This window comes from Pseudorca crassidens, chromosome 18 (assembly GCF_039906515.1).
Source record: "Pseudorca crassidens isolate mPseCra1 chromosome 18, mPseCra1.hap1, whole genome shotgun sequence".
Lineage (NCBI taxonomy): Eukaryota > Metazoa > Chordata > Mammalia > Artiodactyla > Delphinidae > Pseudorca > Pseudorca crassidens.
The window spans coordinates 2,769,827-2,788,337 of NC_090313.1; the positions used below are offsets into that span (position 1 = coordinate 2,769,827).

The 18,511-nt window shown below is 51.9% G+C and overlaps 1 long non-coding RNA gene across 1 annotated transcript in view; it reads right to left on the reverse strand.

Moving 5' to 3' along the window:
* LOC137210976 (uncharacterized) overlaps positions 1-18,202 on the reverse strand; it is a 244,279-nt gene extending 226,077 nt beyond the window's left edge. Inside the window, exons 1-2 of the long non-coding RNA XR_010936832.1 lie at positions 18,064-18,202; positions 17,520-17,877 (exon numbers count right to left, since the gene is read on the reverse strand). This is a non-coding gene — a long non-coding RNA (uncharacterized lncRNA). The remainder of the gene's footprint in view (positions 1-17,519; positions 17,878-18,063) is intronic.
* Between the last annotated feature and the right edge of the window lie 309 nt (positions 18,203-18,511).

Consider the following 18,511-nt stretch of genomic DNA (forward strand, 5'->3'; position numbering starts at 1 on the left):
ACTCGATTCAGCAAGACCTGGCTGGAAGGGCAGCTCACGGGGATCACCTTTCCCGGCTGGTGGGAGCCTGGGTCCTGCTGGTTGTTAAGTATGTAGAACAGCCCCAGGCAGGGCGCCACTGTACACCAAGGAGAAAGCAAAGACTCCCCTTCCGTAGGTGAAAATCCAAACAGCTAAGCAAGGTTTCGGTGAATGACGAGTATACGAAACGTAGGGCAAGGACTCGCTGAACCGCGCGGAGTCGGGCAGGTCGCAGGGTTTGAGCACGTGACGTAGTTCAAGGTCCTCCCCAGGTGATCCCCGCAGTCCGGGGAAGGAACTGCCATCCACAGCCCTCACTCACGTGTCTTTAGGTGATGCACAGACCAGTCTATTCCACAATCACTTGGGAAAGAGGGAAGTCAGCGCCTAAAAGATTCTGCTGCTCCAATAACCGCTCCTTCCACACGCCCCACTCGGCATCACAAAGCCTCACAAATCACCCAGCCCGGCTCTAACCATCGAAAGAATCACACACACGGCTGCTCTCCTGCCGGTACCCGGGGCCGGGCACAGAGGGGGCTCCCAGGGGCTCCGTTTCCCTGACAGCCTGGGGCTGTCAGACACTTGGAGGGGATGGCTGGGGGCGCAGCTCTCAGTCGGGAGTGATTTCCACTTTACACCCGCCCCAGATCGTGACGTAACCCATTAATTACCTACCCTGTTATTTTGCTAGCCATAGAGAAGAGAAATCCTGCTATTTTTATATGAACAAACTACCTGGCCCCCATCCCCCACGGCGAGGAAAATTCTGCACGTTCTCTCTGCTGCGGACATCAGAGGCACCTGGCGGGCCGAGAAATGATGTTATTAAACGTGGGCACATTTGTAGCAGGAACAGCTGCACGTCAAAATCCGGTACTAACGCTGGATGGAAATTAAAGGTGGTCGGTGAAGTCTGCAGCCACAGACCTGGCCCGGGGGATCCATGTAGTTCTCTCTTGGGGTCGTTTACCTTCCCAGCAGAGGCGTGTGGGGCTTCCAGACGTCTTCCCATTGTACTTGGGGACACTTGAGGGCAGTGCCAAGTCCTCCCCGTCATGAGCAGCTCTGCCTTTCGACAAGTTAAAGACACCTTTCAAGTGCCGGTTAAGCCCGTTCGCGGTACCCACTGCAGGTAACGACACCGGTGGGTTTTCTTCCTCACTACACTTTTCTTCAGTTTCTTAGATAAAGAGAAAGTCTGGAGCTGAAAAACCCTTTTCCCCCCAAATGGCTCTTTCCTATAATGGTTGGGGTTACTTTTAGAAGAGTGTGATTTTAGGGCAGGCAAGGGGACCATTGGCTGGGACACGCCACGGTCCCTTCCATCGGAAAAGCCCGTGGCATCCTGGGACCCGCTGTCACACCTGATTCCTGCACCTGCCAACTTGGGGCCATGGGCAACTTCAGGATCTCCGTCTCCCCGTCCACGCGATGCAGGTGACAAAGCCCCACTTCACCACTTAGTGGTGGGATTAAAGGAGACAGCATTTAGCCAGTTGCCAGGGGCACGTTAACCTTTTAACTAGGCAGGACTGACCACGGCTCCCTACATTCTTCGCCGACTGCAGCTGCACCTCTTTCTGCAGTCGTGCAGGTAAATACCCCACAGCGACCAGAGGGCCCGCCACCCCGCAAGACGCACCTCTGACAGATTCTCCACTTCCGTTGGTCAGAAACTCTGAAATCTTAACAACCGAGGGATAAAAGGGTCCTTTCTCAAATGCCGTAGCAGCAAGCTGAGGTCGGCAGCTCTGTGGGCGAGGTGGGGAAGGAGAGAAGGGAGCTGCTTGCAGAGCAAGCTCTTCTGGTTCCGGAGGTGCCAGAGAGCAGGTCCCCCACCAGGGCCCCGGGGCTGGAGGAAGGGGCCGCAGACAACGCTGTCAGCCGGGCGCTGAGGACACAGGGATGCGTCCGGGTCCTCGGGACTCGCAGGCAGAGCTGTGGGGAGGTCAGAGGGAAGTGAAGGGAGGAGGGTGCATGGCCTCCTGGGCTGGCGGGCCCCCTGCTCCCAGCTTGCTCCCAGCCGGTAACCCGCTCCTCATACAACTACGCCACCTTGTGAGTCCACAGCACGCCCATCGCAGAACTTTGGCCAAGGACCGGACCTACAATCTGCACTGTCCTGTGTTGCTGCCACCGGCCACACACGGCAAAGTCAACCTGAATGAATTAAAGTTTAACCCTCAGTCCCTCAGTCCCAGTGGCCACGTTTTGAGCACCCACGGCCACGTGTAGCCGTGTCTGCTGTCGTGGGCGGCGCATGTAGCGACATCCCCACCATTACAGAAAGCGCTATGGGAGGCACGGTTGCGGGTCCACAAAATTACACAAAACAGCATGCGGAACGGGGCCCAGCTGGAGCGACTGGGGCGTCACGGGGGAGTAAGGAGGTGTGGCCACCAGAATAAGGGTGGGTTTAGATTCTCCTCTTCCTCCTTCCTCTCCCCGCTCTCTCCCCCATCAGAATGTGAGTAGATCTCACGTGCATGTTTATTTCTGTAGGGTCAGAAAAGTGATGGAATATAAAGGAAACTTTTGAGGGTCCGCCATGGCCGTGTGTTTTCACACAGTGATTCTCTTTATTTGTGGGCATTGTGTTCTGTAAAGTTGCCTTGTGGGGTTCCCAAGAGCCTCTGATCACAACATTTTCATCAACAGATCGCTACTTAACCACGTTTTATGCGTGGTTTTGTTCAAGGACACTGCGATGGTTAATTCTGTGTGTTGGCTTGATGGGGCCATGGGTGCCCTGCTATTCGGCTAAACGTTATTCCAGGTGTTTCTGGATGAGAGTAGTGTTTGAGTTGGGGGACTGAGGAAGCAGATCGCCCTCCCCAGTGTGGGAGGGCCTCACCTAATCAGATACGGGTCTGAACAGAACAAAAAGACCGAGTAAGAGGGAACTCCTGCCTCCCTGCTGGGCCTGGACGTTGGTCTTTTCCAGCTTTCAAACGTGACCTGGAACAACCGCCATCCTGGGTCACAACTAGCCAACTCCATGTCTAGGGACTTCTCGGTCTCCGTAATCACACGAACCAATTCCTTATAACAAGTCTCTGTCTCTATAGACGTACCCATCCTGTTGGTTCTGTTCCTCGGGAGAACCCTGACCACTTCAGACACCTTATTCACTATATACGGCTGATTCATTGACATGGACCTCACGGCCATCGGCACCGACACCTGGGCACGTCACAGCCTTCTTGCAGTTACAGACACCAGACAGGATTTCAGAGTGATGCTTGGGGACCATTTCAGGTGACTACATCACCAACAAAAACCACAAACACGAGAAAACATGGCACTAAGAGGGGGAGGGGAGGAAGGGGACAGATTGGGAGTTTAAGGTTAGCAGATGCAAACTATTATATACAGAACGGATAAGCAACAAGGTCCTACTGTACAGCACAGGGAACTCTGTTCAGTATCCTGTGACAAACCATAAGGGAAAAGAATATGAAAAAGAACGTGTATATATACATATATATATATATATGTATAACTGAATCATTTTGCTGTACAGCAGAAATTAACACAACACCAGAAATCAACTAGACTTCAATTGTTTTTTAAAAGTGAAAACATGGCACTAAATTAGACAACAAAAGGGCTTGTTCACTGTGAGAGCCGAGCCCAGAAGGCTTGGCCTCCCCTCCCGCCCGGAGCGTGTATTGTCGGAAGACCCGCTCCTGTGCTTCTCGAGGACCACCAGGGAAAGCCCCCCAGCCCCTTTGGTACTGACTTCAGGGTTACAAAGGCATTTGGGTGAGCAGGTGGATTTGCAAATAAACACCAAATCCCCAGACGGTGAGGATTAGTGAGGATCAACTATCTACCACTGAACATCAAAAGGCAGCAGGAGTCCACGCGGCTCAAAGGCCCTTCTCAGATCCTCCAAGCAAACCTATGAATTGCGCAGAAAGAAAACCAAATCCATGATATGAAATCACAGCTCCTCGTGGTAAGTCCTACAACAGAGGACAGAGGACTTGCAGATTTGGTGACACCAGAACCACCACTGAAGACTTTTCAGTTGCAGAGACCAGGAGGGGTCTCCTGGAGCACAGTCATGCCGTGTGGAGCACAGGTCTGTACATCCCCTTCACGTCCGTCTGCTGTCAGGAGGGACACCCCCGCCCCCCCCCAAAAAGGTACCTTGATCCATCCTGTCAGCTGTGGCAAATCATGGGATGACACGTACGGCCACGTGCCCAGCCTGAAATTTACCAGAAGCAAAAATCTCTTCTGGCTTTAATGATTCATTCATTCATTCTTGCTCCCCAAATGCCCCATTGTATTTGCTCCTCCTCAGGTTTAAGATGGAAAGGGAGAAAAAGAGATCGGCCGCGCCCTCTGCTCTCTGGGGTCTGGCAACAAGGACAGCATCAGAATGGCTCCTTCCTGGACATCGGCTGAGGGTCTTGGGCCCTGGGGGGCAGTTTCTTCCTGCAGAAGTCGACCACCTCTTGTGCTGGGTCCTGACCTCCTACCTCACCCCTTGAGAACAGGGTCCCTGGTACATGCTCTTCTGCAGTACAAACCAAGCTGGCAGTAGAGACGGACTGCCCAGAAAGGAAGAATCCTGCTACCCAGACCTGCTACACAGGCTCTGCCACCCTGCCTCGCCCACGTGACCATCGTCCTCTGGAGGGAAGGGTCCGACCCACTCTGTTTACACTGGCAGGGACGGAACGTGGCATGATGGGCAGATCTTCTAAGGGCGGTTGTTGTCTTCCGCTGTTGATCCCTAACGACTCTTTTAACTTCTCTCTGTGTAACCACCTCAAGTCTTCTGATCCCTCAGCCATCCAACCAACTTCTAACAGGAAAAGCCTCCACAGGGAAAGAGCTGGACGCGCAGGCGGAGGAAAGAAGCGCTGGAGACGTTTTGTGCCTTTTCCTCAACTGATCCTAAACACTCTCATCGGCTCTTTCTTAGGAAAGGGTGGTCATTGGTTTGTTTTCATTGCTATGCCAAGTCTGGAACGTGATTTTTAGTAATGTACTCGCTTAACCGAATTATATTACTGTCGGAGAAAAACGGAGATTCTGTGGGATGTTTTACTCATCCTGCTTCCAGTTAGTTTCCATCATTCAGGAATTTCATGGTTATTCCATCCACCGAAAATCCAGAATTTGCCTCAATGCCTAAAATTGTGCATTCTCTTGCTGACATGGACACAAAGTATATACACTGCAGACTGAAAAGGTGTATGAACGCTCCTGAAAACTCTTTTGACTGCACTGGGTCTTTGATAGATAACGTTCTCCTCGAACTTGTGGTCACTCACCCCTAGTACGAAATCACTATTCCTAGACCGAACACCAGGTACAGCACAGCACATTCTTCTCCCTTAGTTCATTTCTTTTTTCTCAGTTTTTATTAATTTTTATTGGAGTATAGCTGCTTTACAATGTTGTGTTAGTTTCAGGTGCACAGCAAAGTGAGTCAGCTATACATACACATATATCCCCTCTTTTTTGTTTTTCCTTCCCGTTTAGGTCACCACAGAGCACTGCGTAGAGTTCCCTGTGCTATACAGTAGGTGCTCATTAGAGATACAGTAGGTTATCTCTTTTATACATAGTAGTGTATGTATGTCAGTCCCAATCTCTCATCTCTTCTATTTAAAATTGCCAGTCCCATGTGTCCTGAATGTTTACTGTTTTCCTTGGAAAGCAACAAGAGAGAATGCAAACTAGTAAATATTTACCAGGCACCAACTGTGAGGCGGGGGCTGTGTCTGACGCAGGGGCAGGTGGCAACCAATTCCAAGCGCCTGGCGTCCGTCTAAGCGCTCCTCTCTGCGTCTGAAGGATGTTTCCCAACGTTGACTTCAGCCTGTTCACGGTGGCATGTTAGGAATTCGTTACTAATGGTGACTTCTGATGATTTTCACTCAACAGAAGGCCATGTTGTAAAGCTGCCTGGCTGAGAAGCCTCCTCGAGACGTGTGATCTGGGGATGGAGGTCCGTGCTGATCCTGTCCTGCGATTCCGTCCTGCAGTGGGGTCACTCTGGGTGAGCTGGTGAGCACCCCGGCCCCAGCTTCTGTGTCTGCACACAAAGGGAATCAAAACCTGCTCCCTGGGGCATTTGTGGAGGCATTCGCTACACCACGAGCCTAGGACAGAGGGGCCAACGGCTCCCTAAGGGCACAGCTGCCCTGGGGTGAGGGGAACCCACTGAAAGCAAGGCTCTCTGGGTCCCCAGGGTCCTGGAGGGTTGGTCTGCCGGCTTGAGACTGGGGCCAAGACAGAGCCAGTGGGAGGGGCTGGACGCGCAGCGAGGCGGTCAAGGTCGAGGCCGGGGAGAGGCGGCCGCCCGTTGGCCGGCACAGCCTGGGAGGGGGGCACGGCAGAGGGGTTGGGGGTTCCTGCCCCTCACCTGGATGCCCAGGTGTTTGCGCTGTGCATGTGAAGCCCTCACCGCTCACCCTTCGGCGCAGCGTCCACAGCCCGAAGGCCCTGGGAGCACTTCGCCTGCAGCCTTTGTGGAAGTGAGCCAGCTCTCGGGCTGGGCCCCCGGCGCCATGTCTGGGGCCGTGTCGACAGCTCGGCCAGGCCGGGCCGGGCCCCTTGCGAAAGCTGGGAGTGGGTGGGACGGGATCACTGTCTAGACCGCAGGGGCAGAGACCAGGCTGACTTCTGAGGTCTGCCTGCGCGCGCTGAGCGGAGTCCCTGGAACGTACGGTACCTGGGTTGGCATGAATAACGCAGACTCTCGGAAAAACCCCTCCGCTTTCAGCTGTGCGCACCATCGCGACCTGGCTGTGCGCGGATCCCCGTCTAGCCAGCTCTGCCTCCATGAACAGTCCAGACCCCATCGCCAGCCCTGCGCCCCCCGACCTAGTAAGGCTACGGACGCAGGAAATACCGGAAAAGCATCTTCGTCAAAAGGACGCATGGCAAAGTTCAGTCCCTCCTAAGAAGGGCCTTTCACGTACACCCCCCGAACAGTGGGGACTCACACGGCCCCTGAGAAGAAGCCCCAGCGCCTTGCCTGGGTGCCTGATGCCTCGGCCAGTCCAGCGTCCAGAGCTCCCGAGCTCTCCCTCAGGGCCAGCATCCTGGACCACCAGCAGGAACCCGCTCAGCTCTGCCGAACCCCACACCCCTCCTCGTGGCCCGGCAGCCCCACCTGGGCACGAGGGCCACAGCCCCCTTTCTCTGGCAAACGCCCTTTCGTCATTACCCCTTGCCCTCGTCTTCCAGAGTCCTTTCCCCAGCACGTCGCCTGCAGGATTCACCCCTGCACCGCTGACGTATGACTCCAGGCTACGGCCACGCGGGGAGTCCCCAGATGGAAGAAAGGATGCTGGGACCATCCGCAGCCCCGTCTGGCCGCCAGCCTGACCCGGCCCACCTCACCTTGACTTCCCCCTGCATGGCCAGGCCTCCTGAGGAAGGGTCAGGAACTCTTCACTCCGTTAGGAATCCCAGCGGCCCTGTTATGGAAGCTGAGTCATAAAGACAAATCCTGCGATTTATACACGTCAATGAATGTCACGGGGAGCCTTTGCCAGATGAAGACAGGGAGGTGCTCGGGCCAGAGTTCAGGTGACAGCCGTGTCCTGTCCCTTCAGCATGGAGGGCGCATGAGGACAGCAACCACGCTGGCCTGGGGTCAGGCCCTCCGCCGGCGCCCCTCAGGTGCAGGGACGCAGTCCCCAGGGGAGAGTCTGTGTCCCCTCCGCCGGTGCCCCTCAGGTGCAGGACACAGTCCCCAGGGGAGAGTCCATGTCCTCCTTCCCAGGGACACTTCTGAGCAGACAGACTCACCGCCCACAAGTGCGGAGAGATGGCAGGACTCACCCCAGGATAACCGTTACGCGGTACAAAAGGTACCAACCAAGACGGCACCTGAAGACCTGCAGCCCGACTCACGCTTCTGCTGAGCACAGACGCCAGCTCTGAGCCGGCTCCGGGGGCTGGCACCTTCCAGACGCACAGAGGCCCGTGGTGGCCTCGTCAGTCCGCTGTCCGCGGCCTCCTGCCTCCTCTGTGCGGGGCCCGCACGCGGAGGGCAGGGAGGGGCCCGAGGAAGGGGGTCACTCCGGATCTGCGGAGCAGGTGTCATGACCAGGAAACCCACCTACGCGGCTTGCCGGGCTCTCGGCCCCGCCCGCCAGAGTCTTAAAAGTTTTCAGAGAGGCCTTAGCAGGGTTCAGGCGTGTACACCATCCGGGGGGTCTCAGGCACACCTTGCTCTCTCGAGCCTGCTTCGTTGGAACAGTTCCCACGGCGGGAACACTGGGCGGAGCCTACATGCCAAGGCCGGGGAGGGGGTGACGGGCCTCTGATTGCCCACGTCCAGGAGGGTCATCCGGCGGTCACGCCCTCTCGATGACCTCCTCCAACAGTCAGTAGCAACATCCTTTAGCTTTTGCCTCCATTCACTGTGACCTCAATTTCCCCTGATGCAAAAGCAGCTCTTTTTGCAAAGATACGAGGTACTCATCATGCAAACATGCAGCTGAGGAGTGAGATGTTGGTGGCAGGGCTGTATCAAAGGAGTGAAGCTCTAAGTGTGGATTTCAGTCCTCAGCCGAAGGGGAGAGGGATGTTTTCCTTCTGGCTATGGTTAGGACGGCTTCTCCTTTCTATAAAGCTGGCCGCACAGGTTCGCGTTCTCTGACTCAGGACGGGTCAGGGACAGTCAGCAGGCACAGGACGGGTCTTCTGTGTGCTCAGAAAATCCAAGCCAAAGAAGATCCAGATAGAATATCTGCTTATTCATAGTCTGATTCGTTTGGGGTTTTTCTGATTTTTCTCATATGAAAGCAAAGAGATTTCAGGTCAAAAAAAAAAAGACTAGAAGAATCACACCAGAGATTAAGATCAACTGCCTTTGGGTGATTTTTATTATTTTTCGAGTATTTTTTAATTTGCATTAATGAGCTTATATTACCTTTATAAAGAAAAATAGACTTGTGAAATTTAATGATTACAGGGTAGATTTTATATGGCAAAAAAAGTTTTAATGGCAATTCAAAGCATGTAGAAACCGTAAGGTAACATCTGACTTAAAAAAGACAATGAAACTCTGCTGATTTGATTTTTGTCCCTCGGGTTCCATTGTACGCTGTTCTCTTGTGCCATGCTGCTAATTCTATTTGAGTGGATTTGTCCATATAAACAAATACCCTAAGAGGCAGAGATAAACCAAGTAATTATGTATTTGAGGAGGCTTGACAGGAACTTTTCAGGATGACATCAGCTCCAGGTGACGGGCTAACTCTACATTTGGTCTGGGATAGAACCGCCAGGTTGCAGGGTGGGGCTGGGTTTCCAGAACCTTCCCTGTGCCGCCCCTCCCCCCATGCATCCTCCTTTCTCTCCCCACGGCCCCCCTAGTGCCCTGGGGTGCAGAGAGAAAATGCTGGCCTGACAAATTCTCTGCTGCCAGGTTGACTTCAGACAGTTAGGAGAGCCCTAAATCTATACTTTTTGGATTTCCTTTATTTCATCTTTTTTTTTAAACGATTTCTTTCGCAGGCGTTTTTTTGATGAGCCCCTTGCTGGGTGCTCTCAGCCTGGCCCTCCTCGGCACCCCCTCCTCTGCAACCCCCCCTCTTCACTCCGTCTGGGCCTCGGAAACTGTCACCTATAAACTCCATCGCCTGGTTCTTTTGCTCCTGTCTGCTTCTTGCCAATGGGAGACATTTGTAGAAAACTGAGTATTCCAGAAGAGAGAGCGTCTGGGGTGTTTATTTACGAAAACAGGTGGCGGCTCAGTGGGGGCTGCGTTCCTCCCCCTGAATCCACAGTGCCTGTTGCTTCTTCCAGGGCAGAGGCTTTGGGTGGCCCCAGCCCCGGGCAGGGGGGCTGCCCCATCACTCCTGGCCCCTCAGCCCCGCCTGCTTCTTTATAGAGTATTTGCCGGAAACTCCTCACTTGCCTTTTTTGAATCTGCCATGAATTTCGTGCCAGGACGCCACCAGCAAATGTTCACAATGTGTTAGACCAGCAACACCTGCACTGCTTATGAGAACAAACACCCATGTATCAGGAGAGCACCAAATCCTTTTCCATAAGGCATCTATATGCTCTAGATCATCAACTTCTCGATCAGGGTGAACGTAAGCGCCCCCCCCCCCCCGAGGGGTTCTCTCCTATCCAGGTGACCTTGAGAGTCCCGTAAGTGTGTGAAGGTAAGAAAGTACATTAAGGCCCCCATGGACCACCTGGCAGGCAGGGAGGTGATGGATGGAGTAGGAGACCGGGCCTCCACCCCCTCCAGGAGAACTTCCCGACACCGAGAGGTCGAATGCCACCCCCCAGTGAGGACACCCCCTGTAGTCCGGCCAGCATCCCAGCCACAGATTCTTGACCCAAATTTAAAACACAGCGCCACCCTCTTTTCTCAGGTGCCGCGCACAGAGCACCCGTTTCTCATTTTCGGGGAAAACCATTTTTTGGAGCCCTCGGTAACAGAACCCGGCTCATAGGAGGGAAGGAAGCAGGCTCTCTGACGATGCCAGGGCAGGAGGAGCAGAAACCAGACCAGCTTGGTCTGCATTTCTGGAGGGAGATGAAGAGCACGCACGTCCCGAGAGCCCTGCTTAGCACCCGGGTGAGAACAGCCAGAAGCCACGGAGAGCACAGCGTCCTAAAGGAAGCTGAGGGGGACGTGAGAGGCTGCCCTGAGGTCTGGCCTGGGGCGTCAGTGTGTCTGGAAGCAAGTTAGGACACAAGGCATTTTACAAAAGTAACGGGAAAGATGACAGTTCTGAGAGAACGTTTGGTTTGGATTTAATACTAGATCCTGAGTAGAGCTGACCTCCTTCCAAGGGAAGGGCGAAAGATTTCAAGTCAATTTTCTTCTTTCTGTAAAGACTGTGTGTGCCCAGAATATAAGGCAAAATGTTTTGTCCCTTTCAAAACAGGGCAATTTGTGTCTTTCTGAACACCCAGTGTTCTGGTGGTGATTACAGGGCTTATTGCTTCAAGATGCTGTGTGTTCCAGGTCTCAGTTTTAAAAATTCGACCAACATAAATCTAAACATTGACGCTGTGGTTCCTCTTTACTTGAGCATCTCAGGGAAAAAGATTCTGGGAGACAGATTTTCATCAATAATCCACCCAGATATCCTTTCCGTCTCAGAAATTCAGCAAATCCTCAGATAATTCATTAATTATTGAAGAGTTGATCGGATTGATTACCATAGCTCACCAAATCCAAGCTGTTACAATACAGACATCCTGATTCCACAGATATTAAAATGTAAGAAAGTTCATGTTAGAATCTGAGACACGGCAGGGACTTCCCTGGTGGTCCAGTGGTTAAGACTCTGTGCTTCCAATGTAGGGGGCACGGGTTCAATGCCCAGTCGGGGAAGTAAGATCCTTCATGCCCCGCGACAGCCAAAAAACCTCTCAGACACAGCAATAACAGCCACCATGGACCGAGAGCCGTTGCCATGCTCAGCGAACTCCCAGCACTTCATATGCATTCATATTAGCTCATTTCATCCTCAGCATGGCCCTAGGGGATAGATCTCATTATCTAACTGTCCCAGTTTCATGGACAGGGAGAGCCAGCCTCGGGGAGGCGAGGGTGGCTGATGCAGGCTGTATCCAGGCAGGTGGCCCCTGGGTCTCGCCACTGTCGCCTTGCATCCAACTGAAGGTACGTCCACCCTCTAAGGGCGAGTTGGGCCTAAATTGTTTTAGTTAAGGTTCAACAAAGTCCAGTTGCTGGCTAACGTGATCAAATCCCACTGTAAAGACAAATAGCTCTTGACGAGGGCAGGACTTGCCAAGAGTTGAGTAAATATATCCTGCAGTTAAGACTGCACTGCCCAATAGAGATGCAGCCCACGGGGCCCACACTCTGACCCATTTGCTGAGAACTGCACAACTGGGGGGCCACTGAGTCCCCTGTCCTTGGACCAGGACTGGGGGGCGCCTGCCTGAGCCCTACCCCTCCCAGGTTCCTGCTTGAGCCGTGCCCCAGTCAACCCCACCCCAGTGGCCAGTGACCAGCGGACAGGCTCACCCGGATTGGCACCCACGCCAGGGTGCCAGGACCTCAGCACCCCGGTGCGGACGGACGCGAGCCCCCTTCCTGGGCCTGCGCGGGCTGTCTCCCTGAGGCAGGAGTGGGGCGCTTGGCGCTCTGGAGCCAGTTTACCTTAACCTACCAGGGTCCTGAGCTGAGGCCCCGGAGGTGCGAATTCTACATGCACGCCAGGCCCACAGGTTACCAGGAAGGCATTTCGTCAAGGAGGGGCAGGACCCACGTTCGGTAGCTCGCTTTGTAACTGAAATACCCAGACATGCGGTCCATGGGCCTCCCTTTGTACTCTCGCCCTGGGCTCCACAGATATTAGGGACGGGAGCCCAGCTCTACATGCTTCGGGGCTTGGCTGTTTGCCTGCTGCGTGTGTGTTCCCTGAAAACAAGAATGTAAGGACTTAAATGACCCCGGGAACAAATAACTCCTTTATTTTCAGCTGAAGGACGGAAGGCCCAGCGAAGTAGCCAGTGTCAGGAAAGGAAAAGATGGGTGGATTCAAATAAGCACCAAACCCAAGAGAAGGAGAAAGCAGACGTGTACATGCAAAGGTGCTAATCCACTTTTAAAGAGCGAACATGACCTGGGGTCACCGCCCGCTGCACTGCTCCTACTTAATGCCCAGCGATGGGACTGCGGCCACTGTCAGACCTCACTCAGTCCATTGTTTTCCTTTTAAAGTTATGTTTTCAAAATCTTTGCTTCAAACCCAAGAATAAAAGCAAAAATATTTTCTAGCAGAACTCTACTATAAGTAAAACCAATTGGATAGATGATTCATGTTATAAAACATGCCTTTATTGTACACTTTCTTTAAAATTAAAGGTACCTGCACTATAAGGTAATACTGAGAAAAGAATGAAAACGAACTCTAATAATAATTTCAACCATCGTCTCCAGAAATAAGTGCACTCGTAAGTTCTCAGGCATCAATCCCAAAGGACATCCAAACCACGACGCAGGAAATAAATGTTCTCCACGTTGGAAATACACACTGGATATTTCTAGACTCATAAGACTCCCGCTGACTAAATGCTTTCTCCTAGGGCTAGGACTTTGCATGTAATAATTATATCCTAAAACACTATTTTAACTTTTCAAAAAGAAGAGAAATGATATTTTGAGGATGTATCCAATACTTTCCAAAGAATGCTAGAGACATTTTTTCACTTTCAAGAGAAAATATCCCAGATACCTGACAGATGGCCTTCTGAATAGTATACACGAAAGAAAAACTAAAGCTGGGGTAAAATATATAATTGCATATTTTCAGGTTTGCCTTTCAGTAATGTGAAAATTTTCAGAAATAGCTGGAAGAAGATTCGGCCATTAGGTTTATGAAATGTGTGCTTGGACTGAGAGCACAGGTGAAGTAGGATCTGAAAACCCTACGTGTCTGCAGTGGACAAGTAACAGCCATCTGCAAACAAGCTTTTAATTTTCAATACAAATTTTATATTTAATTTTCAATATAGCACAAGACAAAAGGGAATCCCCTAAGTCGGGACAGCGCCGTACCACGTGGGTGAACTTTGGAGAGGTGATTTGCATAGAGCAGTAGAAAAGCATTTAAGCCAAGGCCCCAAAGTTCCAAAGAGAGGCAGGTCAACTGGCACAGATTAAAACAGAAAAAAAAAAAAAAAAATGAGACGCAGCTCTTGACAATTATCTGCATAATGTCCTTTGAAATGGTGACATTGGCTGTTAGCGCTAAAAAAACCTGCCTATTATTTTTACCTAACTTTTATATGTCATCTTTTTCTAATGATCAAAAGCCATTAGGTTTAATCTACATTCTGATTCCCTAAAAAATAAAAAACGTACTTTCAAACATCCCTATTACATACTTAATACGTCCTTCCTTGCCTTGTGGAAAACCTAGACCGGCCAAGGTAACCACACGTCACTTGACAGTCCAGGATTAAAAGACTGAAATGTTAATGGGCAGAGAGTCCTGCAAAAACAAGTAACGAAGAGCCTTAGGGCTCCATCGACATCTGCCTTAGAGTAAATCCAGGTTACTTTGTTCCTAATTTACAGGGTGGGTTCGCCTGCGTGAGGCCACATGCATGGCTGAGACGGGTCCCAGCGGAACACGCCGACGCTCTCCTGCGCGGACATTCACCCTCTGTCTTTATCCCTCCTTCCTCCACCTCTAGAGTCAGCTTACAGTGTCATCAAAAGTCATCGGAGGAAACTAAGCCAGTCACCTTCACACCTGTCAGAAAGCGCACGCTCGACCGGACCGTGTGGTCTTGCACCCCAGGATCCAGGTCACCCGCCCAGAGGGACATGGGTTCTCCCAAGGAGAGCTGCTACCTGTGTTCCAGGTGAGCTTGCCATGGGGGCGGAGTCAGCCTCCCTGTCTCCATGGAAACCAAGGAAGCAACAACCGCCCACACTGGTCAGCAGCAGGCGGCCTCAGCGGGCCGGGGCCTCGAGGCTGCGGTGGACCCTCAGTCCTGGTGGCTCTCCAGGCTGGAGACCAAAGGCTCGGTGTCGCCACACGAGGCAGGATAAAGGCGCTGTGGCCGCGATGCGGGAGCCGGGGCTGTTCCCAGGGAGGAGCTGGCGGCTTTAGAGCCGGGACCGACCAGCTGCTGGAGGCTTTGTGCAGACAGGTTTGGGGCCTGAGCTGAGAGAGCTCTGGAAGATCCTCCTGGCCCGAGTGTCCGCCCGCCGGCCTCCACAGCCGCGTCTCCCAGCTGCTCACTTCCCGTCATTCCCTCACCCCCGGTCCACCATGGAGACCTGATTCAGAAAGAAAAGAGGGATGCCCAGCCCTGGGGTGTGAGGCTGCCACAGGGCTGCGGGCGTAGGCGGGGGAGAGTCTGTCCATGTCACCAGCCCGAGGCAGAGCCAGAGCCCAGAGCGAGGTCGGGAGGGTGGGTGCAGGGCAGCGGAGTGGCCTGACCCCGGTGACCCCACTGCTGGTGGAGGGAGGGCGCCTTCACATCGCTGTGTCTTAGAGACTCCACAGACCACACCTCGCATTCACCCTCCTGCAGCACCCGTGCTGCGGCTGCCGTCTGAAGGCCCACTCGGCCGGACGTCCACCAGGCTCCTGAACGCCCATCTGGTGCCCGGGGCCGGGGGAGGGGCTGTGCGGTGACGGCGGTGACCGCGGTGCCTGGGGAAATCACCTGTCACCGTCTCTGCGTGACAGCATCCCCAGAGGAAACACACCAGGCCTCCCAGGCAGGGGACAAGGTGTATCACTTGCTTTTCTCTCTTTAAGTAACTGAAGAGAAACCAGGCTCAAAACCAGAGCCCACGTGCCTGCCGGCTGGCAGCTCACCACCCACGGAAACCCCTCACTTCTCCCCAGTCTTTACCACGCACATCTCAGGTGGAGAGAACAAAGCCACAGCATGGTAACACAGGAATTATAGAGAAGAACTTTTCATCAAGGCCACCAAATAGTTAAAATGCAGGAAATTATAATTTTCAGGTTGAAAATTTGCTGTGATACGGGATCAGCGGTTTCCATCATGAATAAAATCTCTTTTTCATCATTTCTTCCACAGTGAAAATACTCCATGAACTTTTCTTTACCAGTTCCCTTACATGAAGTTGAAAGGTAATTCTTTGACAATTAGCAATCTTTCCTTTTGCATCAATTTAACTTTAGCATAAGAATAAAGGCCCACGCGATGCAGCTCTGTCAGTGGGAGAAAGTAAGAAGGAACTTGTCAGATTTTTTTCTGACAAAGTATATAATGAAAGCCAAAAGAATCCTGCCTTTTTCCCCCCCAAATGAATGTGAAAGAGATTTTAAAAATCAGAATTTATTCAGGTGCTCACGATACTGAAAAGCACAGAACACTAACTGCAGCAGAGTGAAATACATACAATTAGAATCCTCATTCTGAAAGACTTCAAAGAAAGTAATATTCGTTACAGCTGAAAACACATAGAGGTGTGTTAAGTAAGGCAGCAAAACATGCCCTCCTGTAAACTAATTGGATAATGACATATATCATCCCAGCTGTCAGCTTCCACTGTGCCTTTAAAAGTTCCTTTTCTTAAGCACGCAAATTCATCATTAAAATACCAAAACAACACAGAAATACCTGGTAACCAGCTCTGAACCTAGCACACACCCCTGCCTTATCTCAGTGCCGATAAACACTCTAGACTTCTGTCCTTTTCTCTTTTCTGTTCGTTTCCGTGGCGTAAGCTCACTGATTATTGATTCAGCTTCCCTGAAGCTCAAAGTTTGGTAGTTTAAAATTACACACTATGGTCTTCATCTCAATTTCTCCCTTCTTCAGTTCTGAACCAAGGATGGAGTTTGCAGAGCCCTCAGGCTAAGCCAGAAAATACTCATTATTTCGTAGGATTCTCACAAAAACGGTAACCCAGAGTAAAACTGCCGCTGTCCACCAAACAATCAAAACCCAGCGAGAATGACATTATTCTGACCAGGGCAGATGCTGCCCACACCACCCTATACATTTCTCAGCACTCAGAAGGGTTTTCCTTTCTCTCCCCTTCTTTCTTTTTTTCCCCTTCTTTCTTTCTTTTTCTTTCTTTCTCTTTTTTCTTTCTTTTTCTTTCTTTCTTTTCCTTCTTTCTTTTTCTTTCTCTTTCCCTTTCTTTCTTTCTTTCTTTTTCTATCTTTCTTTCTTTCCCTTCTTTCTTTTTCATTCTCTTTCCCTTTCTTTCTTTTTCTTCTTTCTTTCTTTCTTTCCTTCTTTCTTTCTCTCTCTCTCTCTCCCCCCACCCTCTCTCTCCCTCCCTCCCTTCCTTCCTTCCTTTCTTTTTCTCTGTTTGCCCTTTGAACTATATTCAGAGCCAAGAAATTGGACCATAAAAAGCAACCAGAAATGATTCTCCAGAGCACAGCCAGGGCATCCTATCAGAATGGAAGTGTTCACGCTTGGTTACTCTTACAGTCACTGGGAGACGGTAACAGAAAATGACCTCCAGGGAACATCCCTTCACCTGACTGGCCCCGGCCCCTAGGTCTGGGTCCAGGAGCACCATGGCTATTTTCACAAGCACAGCAAACACTTAAAGGTGGGGCTGGCACACATTTCTGCAATCCCCAGATCATAACTTTTCACCAACTTGAGAGAGAGAACAAAAGTCTCCGTTGCCCAGGTAGCAACAGTCGTAATGAATCGTAGGTGGCAATCCAGCCCCACCTGAGTCCCACGGCAGGTCACTCCTGCCCAGGAGAAAGCATCTGTCTGCCTCCTGGTCACACAGTGATCTCGAGGACCCCGAGCGCGACCCCAGCGGCCAGCACACACGCCCCCAGGGCTCCCACGAAAGGATCCCACGCCGGATCCCGGGCAGAGCTGCTGTGGCCCAATCTGTGATCGGGGGGCAGTCACTGCAGTACAGACGACCAGACCCTCCCCCCGCACCCCAACACAGCAGAAGAGGCATGGCCGGCTGTGCTCCCACACGTCCCCCTCCCCATGCCGCCCAAGGACACCCCCTCCGGCAGGGGGGCCCCGCAGCATACCTCCTGCGCCGGCGTCCGGCTGCCTGTCTGGGCCGGGGCTCTGGGACTCCCTGGTCCTCGTGGCACTGAGAGGTGGCTCCGGAGCATCCCAGCGTCCTGGGGCAGCAGGCGGGGTCTCCGCAGCCGCGGAGGCCGAGGCGGCGACGAGCACAGCTGGAGACCGTCCACAATGAGTCAAATGTTGTACGGCAGCAACAAACCAACCGGGAAAAGCAGCGCACACATCAAGCGAAGTGCCGCTTCTGGAGGACGCTGAAAGCTGAAGCCGCCGAGCGCTACATTTCCTCCTCAAGACCGTTGCAGCCAGCTCCTTCTGCTGTCTTTACTGTACCATAATGCACTAGGTCTGGCTTTTACCCTATTGAAAGAACATGAATATATTATTATCCACACAAAAGAGCGGGTTATTGTTTATGAATTACCAGCCTTCCCAGCAACAAAGGCTATTTTCATAAGAAAACTCAATTTCATTTTAGCTCCAATTTGATTACCAGCTGAAGAAAAGAAGCTCTGCTCCTAACCCTCAAAGGATTTTTATTCATACCATTGAATGGGCTTTATTGCTTCCTTTTCAAAACTGACGCAGAAAGCTTTTAGAGTAAAACATTGACAAAAAATTATTGCGCTGCTGTTTTGTGCAATAACAGAGCTGAAGAGGGCAATGATTTCCCAGCCACCCTTCACTGTACTTCAGAACAGCAAAGGCTGGAATTAATGACAGACCAGAGAGAGAGGAGAGCGAACCTCTCACAATGCACGTCAAATCTAAATGATCACCATACGCTGAAAAGCCCCCAAAAAAAGCCCACAGCTGATTGATTCACGGCTTTCACAAGAAAGACAGGCTTGAAGAGTTTATTGCACCACAATTTACTCGGAATTATCATAAAAACTAACGTAGAGACTGAATGTCACCCCGGCACGCTCCAAAGACACACACCCAGGGACTAGGTTCATGCAGGCATTGTCGTCTTGTGGGCAGGAGCTGAGGG